Source organism: Mirounga leonina, unplaced genomic scaffold, assembly GCF_011800145.1.
Source record: "Mirounga leonina isolate KUSES-001 unplaced genomic scaffold, KU_Mleo_1.0 Mir_178, whole genome shotgun sequence".
Taxonomy (NCBI): Eukaryota; Metazoa; Chordata; class Mammalia; order Carnivora; family Phocidae; genus Mirounga; species Mirounga leonina.
In genome coordinates this window covers 5592425-5609481 of record NW_023270464.1, presented here as the reverse complement: position 1 = coordinate 5609481, position 17057 = coordinate 5592425, and positions in this window count along the sequence as shown.

Below are 17057 nucleotides of genomic sequence, written 5' to 3'. Positions count from 1 at the left end.
TTATATAGTTAATTGTTAGTGTATAGACACATAATATTGGCATGTTGATTTTGTCTCCTGAAACTACTACATTTAAATTTATTAGTTTTAAGTGTTTTTTGGTGAAGTTTTTAGGATTTTCTATATACAAGATCATGTCATTTGCAAACAAAGAAAACTTTGCTTCTTCTTTTCTAATTTGGATTGCTTTTATTTCTTTTTCTTGCTTAATTACTCTGGCTAGGATTTACAGTACTATGTTGAATAAGAGTGGTGAGAATAGGCACTCTTGTCTTGTTCCTGATCTTACAGGAAAAGCTTTCAAACTTTCACCATTGAACATGATATTAGCTGTGGGCTTGTCATATGTGATCTTTATTATGTTGTGGTATATTCATTGTATACCAATTTGGGAGAGGTTTATCATAAAATAATGTTGAATTTTGTCAAATACTTTGTCTGCATCTAATGAGATGATCATATAATTTTTATCTCATTTTATGAAGGTGGTGTATCACATTTGCCAACTTGCATATGTTGAACCATCCCTGTGTCACAGGGATAAATCCCACTTGATCATGGTATATGATCCTTTTAATGTGATGTTGAAGTCAGTTTGCTAGTGGCTTTTTTTTTTTTTTTTTTTTTTTAGAATTTTTATACCTACATTCATCAGGAGCAGTGGCTTGTAGTTTTCTTTCCTTATAGTGTCCTTATCTGACTTTGGTATCAGAGTCATACTGACCTTGTGAGTTTGGGAGTGTTCCTTCCTCTTCAGTTTTTTTAAAGAATTGGAGGATTCATGTTAATTCTTCTCAAAATGTTTGGTAGAATTCACCCAGGGGGCCATTTGATTCTGAGCTTTTCTTTCTTTGGAAGTTTTGGTTACTGATTCAGTTTTCTAACTTATTATTGGTTTGTGTAGATTTTCTATTTCTTTGTTTAAAGATTTTATCCACACTCCACATTGAGTGTGGAGCCTGATGAGGGGCTTGATCCCACGACTGTGAGATCATAACCTGAGCTGAAACCAAGAGTCAGATGCTTAACTGACAGCCACTCACGTGCTCCTAGATTTTCTATTTCTTAATGGTTCAAATTGGGTAGGTTGTATGATTCTGGGAATTTATTGATACATTTCTTATCCCCTTGATTTCCATCCACAGAAATGTTTTGTCTATATCTTTCTGCAGCATATCCCTCTGTGTTCCCTGGATTGGGAGCTGCCACGTAATGATATGTCACTTTAGCAGTACTCCTGCTCAGCATTAAATGTGCTGCTCTGCTCTCAACACCGTTGGTTACATCTCACTCTGGGATATTATGGTTTAGAATTAGCTATGGGGTCTACATTGTAAATGTTGAGGGAAAAAATCCTAGAATTATTTGAATGATTCCTATTTAATAATTTAGGTGAGCCTGTTCCAGGAGTTTCACACAAGACTGTCCATGGTGGAAAGGGCCTTCATAAAGTCTGAGTAGAGAGAACTAACGATCCCAGATGCAGAAATATGAGCTCTGTGCCCTGTCAGCTACATTCCTCCTTCCAAACTTCTAATCCCCAAAATCCTTTCTTTGCTACAGGGTGGGAATGTGACCTTGAGATCTGGCTTCGAATGTTGATCTAATGCATGTGTGCATGTTTGAAATGGCTATCTTCTGAGACTTGTGTTGTCCAGGCCAATATCACTAAACCCTGGCAGCAAGTGGATTAGGGAAATAAGGGGTAATTGGGCATTTATCCTTCCTCTATAATTCTAAAGGTAATTTTTAACTCTGTTTGGAGCTTGGTGCACAGTAAAACCTTTGGGTCCTACGCCTTTGTATTGACATACTTCTTAGAGAACCTCCTCCTCTTTTAAATACAGCCCCCAATCTCACTCTGTGCTATTTTACCATTTTGTATGGAGTCACTCCTTGACCAAATTTCAGCATGGTTCCACCATCTATCATCCCTTCCTCTAACTTCAACCTCCCCCATTGTGACTACACTGCAGGGAAGCATTGTGGAGGACTAGGAGGGATGTCATGCACAGTTTGAGCACTGAAGAACTAATTAGAAACTAAAGTAAAAAAAAAAAATAGTATTTGGCCAGTAGATAAGCCTGGAATTGAAACAGATTATTGGAACCCATCCCAGACCTGCTGAATTGGAAACTCTGGGTGAGGGGCCTAGCAATTTGTATTTCTGCAAGTTCACCAAGTTGTTCTGTCTCATTCACTGAAGTAGGCTATAGATGAATCAAAACTCAAGGAAGAAGCACGTGAAAAGCACAGCTCTCTAAGGCTTAATCAAGATGTAGTCTTACTTAACGGGGACAAAGGATCTTCTTGCTCTCTGTTTTCAGAGCAAGGCTAGATATTGCCCCCATCTGGTCTCCATGGTGACTGTGTCTGCGTTCATAACATATATGGGGGAAGTATAGGAAGACGGAGAGAAACTAGTTTATTTCTGTCTGCTTGTTTGTGGGTTTTTGTTTTGTTTTGTTTTTGTTTTTGCTGTTATCTTTCTACATGACCATTCATCTCTCCCACTTGATGTAAATGATCCGCCATTTTATATCTTCTCACTGAATTTTGTCTCCTGTTAGGTCCCCAAACTTCCCTGAACTCTTAAACCATTTTATTACTGAGGATAGGATAGGATCCACTGTGGTAACAAATAAGTCCCCGTATCAGGAGGGTTTATCAGAATATAATAATAAAATCTCTAATAGTAATTCAAGACATAGATTAAAAAGTAAAGGGTGTTTAAGTTAAAAGCTGTGTGTAGTCAATACGTTCTCTAAGCACTGAATGAGAAAGATTAGGACCGTCACTGGTACACCTCTCTTCATGGCCATTACTGTACCCAAGTTTGTGCATTTCCCATTCTGGATCTCTGGCACCCAGAAACTTCATCTGTGAGGTGACTGGGAATGACATATCTGTGATTTGGTTTCTGAGTGTTCAGGGCTTTCAATTGGATTCATTTATAGACATATTATATACACTTATAATTCTACAGATTCATTTTCTGAGAACAAAGCTAGTGGCAGGCAGTGGGAAAGGGAAGGAAATAACTGGTAGCCTTCTGTGCTGGCCATGGTTTTGTTCCAGAGTCTTAATGAAGGTCCTATATTGCTTCTGTACTTTCTGTTTGTATTCTTTGGGGCTTACTTGAAGAACAGTGATATAGAGAAAGAGCCACCTTGCCTTCCTTTCTTCCCTAAGCTCATCCCTTCGGTTTTTATTCTCATCACCTTGTAGAGAAAACAAGTCGGGCTGGCCAGAGTACTACACTCAGATCAATGGCCCCCTGTCCACATGTACTTGTCAAACATTGTTTTGGGTAAATCTGTGAGGATCCACACTAAAAATATATACAGAGTGAAAAACTAAATTCTGATAGATGTGTATTTAAATGCAAGCTTGTAAGGGAAAAAAAAAAAAAAATGTCTGTGAGTGGTAGGGATTTTCCAGAAGGCTATGTGGAGAGTATATCTGTTTGGGAGCTTTTCTTTCTTTCTTTTTTTTTTTTTTTTTTGTTTGGGAGCTTTTCTAATCACAAATATGAGCTGCTGTACCACCCATCCTCATTCTTTTTTCCAGGCTGCTTTTTCTAGGGACTGTGGATAAGATACTGTAGATGGAAAATAATGTTCAAACCAGAGATGGGATTTTATTTTTACTTAAACTTCCCAGTGTTTATTTTTCAAGTTTTATTTAAATTCCAGTTAATTAATGAACAATGTAATATTAATTTCAGGTGTACAGTATAGTGATTCACCACTTCCATACAACACCCAGTGCTCATCACAAGTGCCCTCCTTAATCCCCATTACCTATTTCACCCATCCTCCCACCCACCAGCCCTCTGATAACCATCAGTTTGTTCTCTCTAGTTTTATTTTTTGGTTTACCTCTGTTTCTCTCTCTTTTCTTTCCCCTTTGTTCATTTGTTTTGTATCCTAAATTCCACATATGAGTGAAATCATAAGGTATTTGTCTTTATCTGTATGACTTATTTCACTTAGTATAATGCTCTCTAGCTCCAGCCATATCATTGCAAGTAGCAAGATTTCATTATTTTTATGGCTGAGTAATAATCCATTACACACACACACACAACATCCTTTTTATTCATTCTCAGCTGACGGACGATGGGCTTTTCCATCATTTGGTTATTGTTGATAATGCTTCTATAAACATTGAGGTGCATGTACCCCTTTGAATCAGTATTGTTGTATCTTACAGAATTAGTTGTGCAATTGTTGGATCATAGGGTAGTTCTATTCTTAACTTTCTGAGGAACCTACATGCTGTTTTCCAGAATGGCTACACCAATTTGCATTCTCACCAACAGCAAGAGGGTTCCCCTTTCTCAACATCCTCAAAAACTGCACAGCAATATGCAAAAGAATTAATCTGGGCCACTTTCTTGCACCATACAAAAAATAAATTCAAAATGGATTAGAGACTTAAATGTGAGACATGAAACCATTAAAATCCTAGAGAAGAACATAGGAGGTAATCTCTCTGACATCGGCCTTAGCAGCTTCTTACTAGATATCTCCTGAGGCAAGGGAAACAAAAGCAAAAAATAAACTATTGGGACTTCATCAAAATAAAAGGCTTCTACACAATGAAGGAAACAATCAACAAAACTAAAAAGCAACCTACAAAATGAGAGAAGACATTTGCAAATGACATATCTGATAAAGGGTTAATACCCAAAATATATAAAGAATTTCTCAAGAAAATTAATAATCCAATTAAAAATTGTGCAGAATACATGAATATACATTTTCCAAAGAAGATATCCATATGACTAATAGACACATGAAAAGATGCTCAACATCAGTGATTATCAGGGAAATACAAATCAAAACCACAATGAAATATCACTTCACACCTGTCAGAATGGCTAAAATCAATAACACAAGAAACAACAGGTGTTGACAGGATTTTTATTTTTTATTTTTATTTTTTAAAGATTGTATTTCTTTATTATAGCAAGCGAGCATGAGCAGTGGAGAGAGGCAGAGGGAGAGGGAGAAACAGACTCCCCACCAAGCAGATCTGGACACAGGACTAGATTCCAGGACCCTGATACCATGACTTGAGCCAAAGGCAGCTGCTTAACCAACTGAGCTACCCAGGTGCCCCAGGATTTTTTTTTTTAATTGAAGCCTTTTGTCGTGGCTGGTGTTCAGGTGTCTATGCAAACTGTGTTTCCATGACACTCCTGCAGTTCTCTGAGCTGGAGAAGACCATATGGATATTTTTCCCTGGTTTTCTGTGACATATTCTTGATACCTGCTTGCTCCCGACTTTGGCTTCCTGCAGAAAGGGGTTGTGGATGTTAGGTGTGATAGGTTTAACTTTTTCCCCCCTACTTGTCCCCCCTTTTTCTGAGTCCACAGTTTCTCAAGATCTGTGTTTCAACCTTTTACTGGAGAAACAATTATCAGGATAAACTTCTCAAAAGTTTCCCTTTTCTGCTCATCTGTGACCCCTCTCTCGTATAACTTGGAGCTCTAGGAAAGGGTGCTTGAGGTGCTTCAAAGATGTGGAGTTTAAAAAGAAACCCTAATAACTTATGACTATATGAATGAAAGAGAAACACAGTCATAGGTTCAACAGGTGTGTGGTAAAGGCTTCAGAAGACAGAGAGGAGACTAGAGGATTTCTGAAGAGAACAACTGTGCCTGAAGAAACCTGATCTCTGAAACCTGAGACCTTCTCCTGCCAGCCCAGCTCTTCATGTCCAGTCTCTGATTTCCATAATCCCTGTCTGTCTAGGAGGCTGCTGTAGCTGCTGAAGGCATGCTATGAAATGGGCTCTACCAGGGAAATCTATTATAGACCTACAGTCATGTTGTTATATTTTCCCATGAGGGAAAAAGAACAGGAATAAGGCAAGTGGAAAAGAGATAGGGGGACATGGAGAAAAGTCTCTCTCGGTGTTCATGGGCTTCCTATGATTCTCCATGGCACCTACACATTGAATATTTCTTAAAAAAAAAAAAAAAAAGAGGAAGCTAGTGGCTCAAGAGCTTGGGAGGAAAGGCCATGTCAATACCCCCTTCAGTGGCATTTAGTCCATATTATGCTCTTATATGCGCACACAGTTCCTTCTTCATTGTGCACTTACTGATTTCTGGTCCAGAATTGAAAAGCAACTCATTGCTCACTCCTGACCCTGTCTCATTCTTGGCTAGGAGGAATGTTCATGGGGCCTGCACACTCTTCTTGGTAAACAAAGGATTCCCATGGTCATAAAAAAGGCTGAGTGGTCTTGGGAAGATGATTTGACATTTTTTTCCTCATATATTTATTCATCTCATGTGGTTTATGATTAGCAATGTTAACTCCTTTATTAATATAATTCACATAAATATCTTTCCAATTTTGTTGCCTTACTTCACCAAATCCTGACTTTATTCAGAAATATTTATTTTTTAAATATGCACAATTTTCACATTTTAACATCTTTAAATCCGCAAGATCTTAGAATTGGGTGATTATTTAATTGGCTATGATCTTTTTTTTTCCCTTAATACTACATAAAATAATGGTGTATTTGAAGTCAGTGACCTCTTAGACTTAATGAAATACATATTTGTGACAATTTGGGACATGGGGTGAAATATAAAGGGACTGGTGGAGATCAAAGACAAATTCTTAATATTGGTATTTTAAGATATGGAATTTGTAAGTGAGTTTGAAGAAATATGAGATAAAAGCTGGTGGTGCCATGCCCTTATTTACGGAAGATGACACTGACAGTAATATAGGCAGCCAACTCTGCTTATAGACATAACTGGAGGGGGCAGTCTCCGGGAACCAAATCCTCACTCCACACTTCTTATCACCAGAGGTCCCATGGGCAATGTTCAGGATTAAAACAATTGGATAAACATGAGATTTGACCACACCTGTCCAAGGCATGTGAGATTGAATTTTGTAATAGTATGAGATATCCAAGTCATTAACTATGTAGATTATTTTTATGAGATGGGGATGCCAAAGGCCAACTGGGAGGTGGAAAATAAGACCCACTTCTGACTTTAGTACTTGGACAGAGCTTTGTGGTCTGTGAGTACTTGTATTGGCATGTGGTAGGGAGGTTTGCAACTGCCCTAACTTATACTGTGTAGGGGGAAGATGGGAAGGTAGTGTTGATGGGGAACTTTTAGTTGCATTATCCATGCTGGCTCCTTCCTCCTCCAGCTCATGGGTCTTTGGGGGCTATTTGCTATCTTTCCTCCATGAAATAAGAACAAAATATGGCCTAAAGAAATGTGTGTGCTCAGATCCTAATTTCTCCCTCCATGTGTCATAGCACTGAGATTTGGGACCCTCATAAATTTATATGAAGGTGAGATCTTACCAAGAAATTTACCAAGAAATAAGGAATAACTTTTTACAAGGTGTGAGTTAAGGGTCTAGAAGCATAAGAGGACTTCCAAAAGACCCCTGAGCAGGCTGGCTGCAGCCTAGAAACAGCTCTTCAAATTTCAGAGATATGAGTCACATTCCCTGTTAATGTAATTCCTCATTCTTGGCTGCATTTTTCTAGAATCCTTTTCTAGTGATTAAAAGGGGACAGACTGCTGAAGGAACACTGTATGATTTATGTGGTACAAACAAGAGCCTTCGAATATACTCCAGGATTTTTTAAGTTGGTGCCTCCTATTAAAAGTGGTTTTCTTTTTTTATTATTTGTTCAATTTTTATTTATTTATATTTTTTATTATGTTCAGTTAGCCATTGTGTAGTACATAATTAGTTTTTGATGTAGTGTTCAATGATTCATTAGTTAAGTATAACACCCAGTGCTCATCACAGCATGTGCCCTCTTCAATACCCATCACCCTGTTACCCCCTCCCCCCACTTCCTCCCTTCTGAAACCCCCAGATTGTTTCTTGGGGCCCATAGTCTCTCATGGTTTATCTCCTGCTCTGATTTCTCCCCCCTTTGAATTTCCCTCCCTTCCCCTATGGTCCTCCATGCTATTGCTTATGTTCCACATATGAGTGAAACCATATAATAATTGTCCTTCTCTGCTTGACTTCACTTAACATAATTCCCTCCAGTTCCATCCATATTGATGCAAATGGTGGGTATTCATTGTTTCTGATGGCTGAATAATATTCCATTGTATATATGTAGCACATCTTCTTTATCCATTTGTCTGTTGAGGGGCATCTCAGCTCCTTCCACAATTTGGCTATTATGGACATTGCTGCTATGAACATTGGGGTGCATGCACCCCTTCTTTTCACTACATCTGTATCTTTGGGGTAAATACCTAGTAGTGCAATTGCCAGGTCATAGGGTAGCTCTATTCTTACCATCTTGAGGAACCTTCATACTGTTTTCCAGAGTGGCTGTACCAGCTTGCATTCCCACCAACAGTGTAAGAGGGTTCCCCTTTCTCCACATTCTCACCAACATTTGTTGTTATCTGTTTTGTTAATTTTTGTCATTCTAACTGGTGTAAGGTGGTATTTCATCGTGGTTTTGATTTGTATTTCCTGATGGCTAGTGATGTTCAGCATTTTTTCATGTGTCTGTTAGCCATCTGTTTGTCTTTTTTTGGAGAAATGTCTGTTCATGTCCTCTGCCCATTTTTTGACTGGGTTATCAGTTTTTTGAGTGTTGAGTTTGAGAAGTTCTTTGTAGATCCTGGATATCAGCCCTTTATCTGTAATGTCATTTGCAAATATCTTCTCCCATTCCTTGGACTGCCTCTTAGTTTTGTTGACTGTTTCCTTTGCTGTGCAGAAGCTTTTTATCTTGATGAAGTCCCAAAAGTTCATTTTTGCTTTTGTTTCACTTGCCTTTGGAGACGTGTCTTGAAAGAAGTTGCTGTGGCTGATGTCGAAGAGGTAACTGCCTATGTTCTCCTCTAGGATTTTGATGGGTTCCTGTCTCACATTGAGGTCTTTCATCCATTTTGAGTTTATCTTTGTGTATGGTGTAAGGAGATAGTCCAGCTTTATCCTTCTTTATGTAGCTGTCCAATTTTCCCAGCACCACTTATTGAAGAGACTGTCTTTTTTCCATTGCATATTTTTTCCTGCTTTGTAGAAGATTATTTGACCATAGAGTTAAGGGTCCATATCTGGGCTCTCTATTCTGTTCTGTTGGTCTAAATGTCTATTTTTGTGCCAGTACCATGCTGTCTTGGTGATCACAGCTTTGTAATATAGCTTGAAATAAGGCAACGTGATTCCCCCAGCTTTGTTTTCCTTTTTCATCCTTCCCTTTGTGATTCAGGGTCAGAACATTCCTCAATATCATAAAAACCATCTATGAAAAACCCACAGCAAATATCATTATCAATGGGGAAAAGCTGAGAGCTTTTTCTATAAGGTCAGGAACACGACAGGGATGCCCACTCTCACCAGTATTGTTCAACATAGTACTAGAAGTCCTAGCTTCAGCAATAAGACAACAAAAAGAAATAAAAGGCATCCAAATTGACAAGGAAGTCAAACTCTTCCTTTTCACAGATGACATGATACTTTATGTGGAAAACACAAAAGACTCCACACTCAAATTACTAGAACTCATACAACAATTCAGCAACATGATACAAAATCAATGCCTAGAAATCAGTTGCTTTTCTATATGTTAACAATATAACTGTAGAAAGAGAAATTAAATAATCAATTCCACTCACAATAGCAACAAAAACCATAACATACCTAGGAATAAACCTAACTAAAGAGGTAAATGATCTATATTCTAAAAACTACAGAACACTTATGAAAGAAATTGAAGAAGACACAAAAAGATGAAAAAATATTCCATGCTCATGGACTGGAAGAATAAACATTGTTAAAATGTCTATCCTCCCCAGAGCAATTTACACTTTCAATGCCATCCCTATTAAAATACCATTGGCATGGGGCACCTGGGTGGCTCAGTTGGTTAAAATACCATTGGCATTTTTCAAAGAGCTAGGATAAAAAAATCCTAAAATTTGTTTGGAACCAGAAAAGTGATTTTCAAGTCTGTCTGTAAAGTCTTTGTTGCTGAGGACAGAGCTCAGTAGCAATAATTAGGGGAGGTAACAGAAGGGAGATGCTGGGAGCACTATGGACTTTTCCTCACTCTAGAAGGAATCCTTGGTGCCACACTCTGGCTGGTACCCCCTCCACAGAGGGGAAGAGATAAGGATTGGAATATAGCCTGACTTTCTCAATGTGGTATTTGCACAAAGATAGAGAAATAGATCGATGAATCAAAGGCAAGAGAGCTCAAAAATAGACACATGCATATAAAAGCAAATAATTTATAAGAAAGATCAATGGGGGAAAGACAGATTTTCCAATAAATGTTTGAAAATATTGAATAGCCATGGGCAGAAATAAAATCTGGTCTTTGACCTTGCTGTATACACAAAATGAATTCCCTATAGATTATACATCTAAAATTTAAAAATAATTTAATACAGTAACTAGAATCTAGTTTAGGAAAACAATTTCCTGACATTGAGTTAGGGTAAAATTTCTTAAACTAGATGTAGAAAAATATTTACCATAAAAGAGAAAAAATATTCTAACATAGTTGATGGAAAGACTTGAGAAAGAATGAGTCATACTTGAGATTCTTCCTTTTTTTTTTTTTTTTAATTCTTGTAGGAATTTGGCTATGATTTGAAACTGGAACTTGGGACTCAGTAGTGCCTATCTCTTGAGTAATGCCTATCTCTTGAATAAATTAATAATACATAAAGTATGTAGACTAAAACCATGTCTATAATCACTGCTAAGTCAGTATTTGCTAATACTGGGAGCTTTTTCTAAGTAATTACAAAATTGATTTGTATCAAATATAAGATGCATCATTATTGTGAATGTCATGAGGAAGGAATAAAACCAGTGACAAACTATGGCAAAAATATTTCTTGTCACTTAGAATTTTTATCTTATAATTATTGAAAAATCTCTCTTAAACTTACATAGAAGTGGATATTTATCTTCTGTCACTTTTATGATTAGAAGAGATGAAAAATATAAGCACTTTGCTGACAAAGATATTTCTTAAATTTCTCCCACTCAGAGTCAAACTCCTCTGACTCACTTTTCAACTCATCTTGTCTGATTTTCCTCACATTATCATCAACTGTGCTAAGCAGGAGCTTTATGTATGCCACATTTCTTGAAAAAGTCCTAAACTTCTCTTTCTGAGATTATCTTCCAACCTATTGACACTAAGTCTGCAAGTTTTGATGCAGATAACATTCCCAGAGGTGTCAGTAGAAGTTTTTAGACCAAGTTTCATGTATGTGCACACAATGACAGCATCATTATGATTGCCTTCCAGCCAACAGTATTTGTACACTATCAATTTTAAGATGCATCTCTAGTTGAAAGATGTTCAGCGTATGCTCTAGCATCAATGCAATTTACTATTTTTCTCTGTGACTGCCTATTTCTCAGTGTAGAGTCATGGTGGCTCATCTGTTGCATTCTGGTCTATTACTGAGAAAACATACTTAAATTTAGTTTTATATAAGGTGAACAACTCCATTTGCATTCTACCTAATTATTAGATATATTTGAATTTTTGGTGAACTACTGAAATTCCTAGGTTATATATGGAGAGATAATTTTCTAAACTATGGCTCAATTAATCCATTGAGAAGGAAGATAAAAGTGGCCAAGATTTAGTTGAAAGAAGCTTTATCTTGAGAATTTCTATCCAAAACTTAGAAATATGAGCAATCCTCTCTGTAAGTGGCATTCAAATTCAATTCTTCAATCCATAACAACTGTATATATATATATTTTTTTTTCTTTTTTCATTCCTCCTTCTAATCGAATGGATTGTGATCATACAAATCACTTTATGATTTCTAAGCAATTAAGCAGATGTACTATGGTCTTCATAAAATGTTTTTTCTCAGCTTACTTGCTATTCTGACCAATTCTACTTTTGAAATTGAAATAGGCTCTGGTGTTAGTTCATCTAACTCATGATTTAGGATGTTCATGGAAATTGTACTCAGAGTTTCAAGCTCCAGGAAGGCTGAATTAAGTGAACAGCCCATCCTGATTTCAAATATATGAGTCATGCATCCACTAGACCCCATAATTTATTCAAGCTAGAGTATGAAGATAAGATAATGGGTTCTTGCCTCGTGATGTGTTCTGAGACTTAGAGGTGTTTTCAATGGCATTTTTCTGAGAATTCTGGTGGCCAGACCAGACTCTGTGAAGTCTGGTCACAAGTGGCTTAATAGGTTGTGAGAAATGATATCATGCAGGCTATCAGAGTAGTTTTTGAGGACTTGGTGCTTAGCACTGTGTCATCTGTGCCTGTGGACATCATGTTAGTACAATTCTATCTATGTCTATCTCCTGTTTTATCTTAATTATAAGCACATAGGGCTCATTGGTTGGTTCTTCTATTTGTCACTTATGAGTTGGGTCACTCCTTGCCCAGATATACCTGTGACTTCCTTATGGCCTGCCATTCTGGCTTTTGGGTTTTTTGTTTATTTGGTTGGTTTTGGTTTTGGTTTTGATTTGGTAAAGAGTTTGGTGAGGAATGACATTCACAGTATACATCATGATAGATTATAATTTGTACATTGAGATGAAGAAAGGGGGATTTGACAAGTCATTTAGCTATTATAAGTACTCCAGATAAAGCAAAATGAATGGAATAACCCTCTATGTTTTAAGATGTGGAATTTAAATGAGCTTATCCTTTTTTTTTAAGATTTTTTTTTATTTATTTATTTGAGACAGAGAGAATGAGAGAGAGAGAGAGCACATGAGAGGGGGGAGGGTCAGAGGCAGAAGCAGGCTCCCTGCCGAGCAGGGAGCCCGATGCGGGACTCGATCCAGGGACTCCAGGATCATGACCTGAGCCGAAGGCAGTCGCTTAACCAACTGAGCCACCCAGGCGCCCCGAGCTTGTCCTTTATTAAAGAATAAAGTTTGAGCTTGGAGGAGTGAAAAGTTTATTGAATTACAAACGTTTCAAATAGCAGTACCTAAGTAACAGCTATTTTGATTTCAGTAGTTAGATACAAGTAAGCTGTAACTCTCACTCCAGGTCTCTAGGCCCCAGATGCTAGTTTTCACACTGAAGGCCTAAATGTGATATGGAAAATATACCCCATGAGTATGGATATAAATGTAAGAGCTTTGATTTTTTGGATATCCATGGGACTATAGTATGCTGTCCCATGGCTTTCTAGACATGAATCCTCGAAACAACCCTGGTGCTACCTGGCAGGAGTGCTGAAGCCTGTGAAAAGGGAGCTGTGTGAGGGATGACCATGTGATCTCTTCTGGGAGGATCTTTGTTTAACCAGCACATTTGCACTTGTCATTCAACAGTGTCCATCTCTTAAACACTGTATGGAACATTAGGATATGTGGTATTGTGCTTGTTCTTTTATTGTCTTTTATTTTCTTTTTTCTCTACCAGGCTTTCTCCACCTGTGCACAACACATAATTAATAATTAACTTCCCTTCTTCTGACAAATACCAGGTATCTAAAGTTTCACTTTCAAATGAATGTAAGCAGGGACTGCCTAAAACATCATGTTTATAAACTTTTCTTTCTTTCTTTTTTTTTTTTTTTTTGCACCCAGACCACCTGTTATCATGACCGTATCTATTCTGTGGCTTTTCATACTTCACAATGTGTTATATAAATCAACTATATGAATGTCAAGAGACTACATGGTCCCCATGAATTCATGATGGAGTCTGGCAAATGGAAAGAAATTATCACAGGTTTTCACAAGGGTTTGATGATCTTTTAAAAACTTGAAGAATGGGGCGCCTGGGTGGCTCAGTTGGTTAAGTGGCTGCCTTTGGCTCAGGTCATGATCCTGGGGTCCTGGAATCGAGCCTCACATCTGGCTCCCTGCACAGTGGGGAGCCTGCTTCTCCCTCTCCCTCTGCCTGCCACTCTGCCTACTTGTGCTCTCTCTCTATCTCTCTGTCAAATAAAAATAAATAAATATAAATAAATAAAAATAAATAAATAAATAAATAAAAATAAAAACTTGAAGAAGGAAATCCTGCATCAGGAAAACACTCTCCTGAATGCAGAAATGTGATTAATGTTTCCTGTTACTGACATTTCTCAATGTTGGCTTCTAATGTCCAGAAGCTATGTCTTCCAAAAAAATTCTAGTTCCATTCTACAAATACACTGCCAGAGGATGTAGAAAAGTGGGATATATGAGGCACAATTGCCTATATTTGAAGAAGTAGTTGCTGAGACTAAAGTTGTGACAGAGTAAAGGGGAGTATTAAGGGGAAAAAGAAAGATCCAGAGAGTCCCTGGAACTTGAGGTGGCCTTTCTGAAGCAGGTGCACCTATGTTAGAAATGGTGGGTGGATAAGATAAGCCACTTTCCTGTTTTCTCCCCACAACTCCATTTATCCTCTGAACACAAGGGTTTTGTTTTGTTTTATTTTGTTTATGTGTTTGTTTTGGGGGGTTTTTTTGGGGGGGGTTAATCTGGTACCAAAATAAAACTTTAAAAAATATTTGGAAAAAAATTAGATTTACAAAAAGTAACATAGTATGAAGAGTGTCATATACCTTACATAATCCTGTAATGTTAACATACATAACCATAGTATATTTATGAAAATTGAGAAATTGACAGTGTTAAAAAACAATTACAGTTCTTCATATTTTACCAGTACTTTTTTGTTTGTTTGCTTTGTTTTGTTTTGTTTTTTTGTTTTATTTTGTTTTGTTTTAGAGAGAGAGGCAGAAGAGAGGGATAGGGAGAGAGAGAATCTTAAGCAGACTCCACACCCAGACTGGAGCCCAATTTGGGGCTCCATCTCATGACCCAGAGATCATGACCTGAGCTGAAATCAAGAGTTGGACATTTAACCAACTGAGCCACCTGGGTGCCCCTTACCAGTAGGTTTTATTAAGGTCATTTTTCTCTTACACTATCAAATCCAGGATACCACACTAAATTTATCCACCAGGTGTTTTATTTATTTATTGGTGCATGATAAATCACTGCATAATCTAGCAGCTTAAAACCATGCACATATATTGTCTCAAAGTTTGTCTGAGTTAAGCACCTAGACTTAGAGAGAAGGGAAGATGGCAGCAGAGTAAGAGTGCCCTAGGCTTTTCTAGTCCCATGAATACAATTAGATGATTATTAAATCATCATAAATACCCAAGAAATCAACCTGAAACTGACAGAACAAACTCCACAACTAAAGGGAGAGATGGGGCCACACTAAATAAGGTAGGAAGTGTGGAGACATGGTTTAGGGGATAAACAGATCATGGGTTCTGTGGAGGGGAGGGAGCCATGGTCACAGAGAAGGGTGAGAGGAGACAGGAGCCCCAAAAAGGAAGGTAAACTCCCAAATTCATTCTATGAGACCAGCATTATCCTGATACCAAAACCAGATAAAGACTCCACTAAAAAATAAAACTACAGGCCAATATCCCAGATGAACATGGATGTAAAAATTATAAATAAATACTAGCAAACCCAATCCAAGAAAATTTTTTTTAAAAAATCATTCACCACAATCAAGTGGGATTTACTCCTTTATTGCAAGGGTGGTTCAATATTTGCAAAACAACCATCGTGGCACACCACATTAATAAAAGAAAAGATAAGAATCATATGATCATTTTGATAGATACAGAAAAATCATTTAACACAATATAACATCTATTCATGTAAAAACCCTCAACAAAGTAGGTTTAGAGGGAACATAAATCAACATAATAAGGATCACATATGAAAAAAAACACAGCTAATATCATCCTCAATAGGGAAAAATCTGAGTTTTTCCTGTACAGTCAGGAATAAGACAAGGATGTCCACTCTCACCACTGTTATTTAACATAGTACTGGAAGTCCTAGCCACAGCAATCAGAGGACAATAAAAAATAAAAATTATACAAATCATCAAGAAAGAAGAAAAATGTCCACTATTTGCAGTCAAAATCTGAAACATTCCACCAAACCAAACCAAACAAAACAAAATTGCTAGAACTGATAAATAAATTCAGTAAATTTGCAGGATAAAAAGTCAGTGCTCAGAAATCTGTTCCATTTCTATAAAGCAATAATGAAGCAACAGAAAGGAACTTAAGGAATCAATCCCATGTATAATTGCAACAAAAACAATAAGACACCTAGGAATGAACCTACCCAAACGGTGAAAGGCCTGTACTCTGAAAACAATAAAACATTGATGAAATAAATTGAAGATGACACAAAGAAATGGAAAGACATTCCATGCTCATGGATTGAAAGAACAAATATTGTTAAAATGTCTATACTACCCAAAACAATCTATACATTTAATGCAATCTCTATCAAAATAGCAACAGCAGTCTTCATAGAGCCAGAACAAAAAATCCTAAAACTTGTATGGAACTGCAAAAAAAAATCCTAAATAGACAAAGTAACCTTGAAAAAGTGAAGCACAGCCGGAATCATCACAATCTGGACTTCAAATTATATTACAAAGCTGTGGTGATCAAGACAGTATGGTACTGGCATGAAAATAGACACATAGATCAATAGAACAGGAAAAAAAGAACAGAAATCTACATACAACTATATGGTCAATTAATCTTCAACAAAACAGGAAAGAATATTGAATGGGAAAAAGATAGTCACTAACAAATAGTGTTGGATAAACTAGACAGCAACATGCAAAAGAATGAAACTGGATCACTTTCTTATACCATACACAAAAATAAATTCAAAATGGATGAAAGACCTAAATGTGAGACAGGAAACCATAAAAATCCTGGAGGAGAACATAGGGAGTAACCTCTGACATTGACCATAGCAACTTCTACCTAGATATGTCTCCTGAGACAAGGGAAACACAAGGGAAAGTGAACTATTAGGTCTTCATTAAAAGAAAAAGCCTCTGCACAGTGAAGGAAATGACCAACAAAAATAAAAGGCAACCTACAGAATGGGAAAAAATACTTGCAAATTACATATCTGATAAATAGTAAACAAAGTACATAAAGAAATTATCAAACTCAACACCCAGAAAATGAATAGTCCAATTAAAAATTGGCAGAAGACATTAATAG